The 3,442-nt window shown below is 38.8% G+C and overlaps 1 non-coding gene across 1 annotated transcript; it reads right to left on the reverse strand.

Annotated features, from left to right (window-relative positions):
* Window positions 1-2,924: 2,924 nt before the first annotated feature.
* LOC141634953 (small nucleolar RNA R71) lies at window positions 2,925-3,031 on the reverse strand. The gene has a single exon (XR_012539667.1). It is a non-coding gene; the product is annotated as a small nucleolar RNA R71 (small nucleolar RNA).
* Between the last annotated feature and the right edge of the window lie 411 nt (window positions 3,032-3,442).

Below are 3,442 nucleotides of genomic sequence, written 5' to 3' on the forward strand. Positions count from 1 at the left end.
TATAGGAATGGTGATTGCTTAGATTATAGGCAGTTATCTTTGACATGCGATGTTGATGAGGATAATGAGAAGATATAGCTAAGGATTTAGTATTAGTGAGTTACGAGGAGGTAACATTTGTCTTAAGAGGAGTAGGATGCGGTAAAAAAGAGTTTTATGGTTGTGTATGTTGTAGTATAATTGGAGGTAGAGTGTTGATGTAGCATAAAGAATGGATTTGTATATATTGTGGTTGATATTGTTAAAAGGTCATGGCCGTGCTTGTAATAGTTCGACGTTTAGGAATGAGAGGATACTTCAATAGTGTTGACAGTTGGATGATGATGTTTAGGAGTTCGAGAGTGTTGAAAGTGGGATGATGATGTTTATGAATATGATTAAACTTCGAGGACGAAGTTCCTTTTAAGGGTGGTAGAATGTAACATTCCGTATGATGTTTTGATGTGACCATAATTTGAGCATATTTAGTCCCCGAATTAGCCTTGTTCCCATGCTTTTTAGTGCATATTTGGGTCATTTATTGTCTTTAGTCCTTTGTTTTGCATATTCTTTGAGGTTTTGATACCTTGGTAGGAAAGGAGTGCAAACCTTGCATTTTCATGGCAAAATGGAGCTAAATTGATTGAATTCAATGACCAAGCATCAAAGAGAAGACAAGACTAGAAGGCCTTTGTACATACTATAGTACATAGGCAACGATGAGAAAAGATCCTTGCATCCCCGAGGAAATCCACAAGGATTTTATGACGAGAAAGGAATAAAAGAAGAAAGGAAGAAGCTGACAGAGAATCCGAGCGGATTGACCACCATCTGCCCGTCCAGCACAAGCAATCCGAGCGTCTTCCTTAGCCGGACGCCCGTCCAGAACCACCACAATCCGCCCGTCCACCCCATGAATCCGCTCGTCCAAAACACACACAATCCGCCCGTCCCGTGCCCTGGACGCTCGAACTGTGTGACAGCTAATCCGTCTTCTACTTGTTCAATGAAGGATGCGCATATTTTTCAAAGACCAGCGAAAAGGAGACCGGAGTCTCTCTTGAGGCCGGCGATTCCTCAAGGACTTAATCGTCATTTAAGCCCTTAGTAAACCCTAATTTATGTACCTAATCCCCACTATAAATACCCCATTAGTCTAATTAGATTATCATGTTCTTCTTAGCAATCTCTAGTGTAGTTTATATCAATCAAATCTCTCTTTAATCTTGTAATCAACTTTTAATCAAGTCTTAATACAAATCTCATTTCCTTAATCTCTCTTTTGTTTATCTTTCATTTTGGGTAATTGAAGATTATTTGGGTTATTATTGGGAGATTGACAACCTTCCAATCAATCATCAAGTACTTCTATTATTCCTTGCTTTATTATTGGAATCATTAGTAGGTATAATTCTCTTAATCCCTTTTTAATTATTGTTAATTATCTTCATTTATTCATCATGTTTTACTTTGTTGGTATGATTGACAACCTTGCTAGCATGTTCAACATGATAATGAGTGAGTAGTTTCCTTAGCTAGGGTTAATGGGTAATTAGGGGAAACCAACATGGGGGATGATTCATGCTTAAATTAATATGTTTTCATAGTTTATTTGCTTGCTTGTTGTGATCTCAACTTATGCACATGTTATGTTTGATGAAATGCGAGACTATGAATCCTTACATTTTTTACCCATCACCTATCTTTTCAATGAGACTTGTAAGACATACACCAACTCGAGTCTCATTAGACCATGCATATAGTTGAGTAGGGAAGATTAAGTCGACTTGTAGGTGTTGTACAATCTAATCGATTCGGCTCCGGGACCCAAACTTTCCTAGGATTGTAAGATATAAACCAACTCGATCCATCACAACAATAATTGCTTGCTTATAATTTGAGAATATGTTTGTATGATCAATTCCCATGAATCCCCTATGACCCCATGACACCCTAGTGCCTTTTATCAATTGTTTACATCCCTTTTTAATCATATTGCTTGTTTACTTTTATTGCTATTTAGTTTAGTGATCTTCTACTTCAAACCCCAAATTGTGACACCCCTAGAAACCACTAGTTGCAATTGAAAATCTCATCTGAATTCCCGTCCCTTGGGATCCGACCTTTACTTGCCTCTTTACTAATTGTAGAGTTATTTGTGGAGTTATAAATTGTGTTTTGGTCTAGGTGCTCCTAACGACAAGTACCGAAAACTAAACCTCCAAGTGAATCCGACCAAAAATGGCGCCGTTGCCGGGGACGGTGTTAACTTGATTTAGATTTTCTTAAATTGGTATTAGTTGTGTCTTTCTTTGCCTCTGGGAAGTAAAGCTCCTCAAGGTTTGTTCTAATTATTTTCGAGTTGTTTGATATTTTGCATGTCTAGAAGATCACAAGGTAACTTGTTACCCTTTGATCACGAAATTGAAACGACTTTGACAAACATTAGAAGAATTGCTAGGAGAACTTTGAGAGGTATTGGTGAGGTTGTAGATATTCAACCAAACACTATTGAGTTCATCAACCCTTTTGCAAGAGAAGGTGAGGAGAACCCAACACAAAATCAACCCACAATGCCTAAATTTTCATCACATTCCGTACGAATCGAGGAGAACCTACCCAATGGTACTCCCACACCACAACACTTAACCGGAAATTTCATTGCCAAATCCGCATTTATCCAATTAGTCGAAAGAAGCCAATTTGGGGGGATGCCTAGTGAAGACCCTCACTCTCACATGGAGACTTTTTGTGACTATTGTGATGCGATTTCTCAAACCGGTGTAACTCAAGACCAAATTCGATGGGTCTTATTTCCTTTTTCTCTAATTGGCACCGCAAAACAATGGTTGAAAGGCCTTGATAAGGCTACTCTCGGAATTGACTCTTGGAAGAAATTGGCTCTAGGTTTCTACAAAAAGTTCTACCCACCGGAAAAGACTAACATGCTAAGAGCTCAAATTACGGGCTTTATGCAAAGAGATGAACAATCCTTGTATGAAACTTGGGAGCGATTCAAAGGAATTTGTCGCTCATGTCCTCATCATGGACTTAGCGAGTGGTTCTTGGTACAACAATTTTGGAATGGTCTTTATGAAGACTCAAGAAACATTCTCAACGTGGGATCAAATGTAATGTTGACGACAATCAAACTTGGAACAAGATTGAGGAAATGGCGGTCCATAATTCACAATATAGTAGACCTCGCAAGGCTACTAGAGGAGGAAAGCATGAAGTGGACTCTATTACTCAATTGGGTGCTCAACTTAGTGCTCACATTGATACCATCAATTTGAAGTTCGAAAAAGCTATGGCTAGACTTGAAGAAGCCTTAAAATCACCAAAGCACCATGTCAATGCCATGACGGCATCTTCATCAATCCCAAGTGGGATATGTGAGAATTGTGGAACTTTGGGACATGACCAAAGTGAATGTAGGGGAACAAATGAACAAGTGAATGCT

Source organism: Silene latifolia, chromosome Y (genome assembly GCF_048544455.1).
Source record: "Silene latifolia isolate original U9 population chromosome Y, ASM4854445v1, whole genome shotgun sequence".
In the NCBI taxonomy this organism is placed as follows: Eukaryota; Viridiplantae; Streptophyta; class Magnoliopsida; order Caryophyllales; family Caryophyllaceae; genus Silene; species Silene latifolia.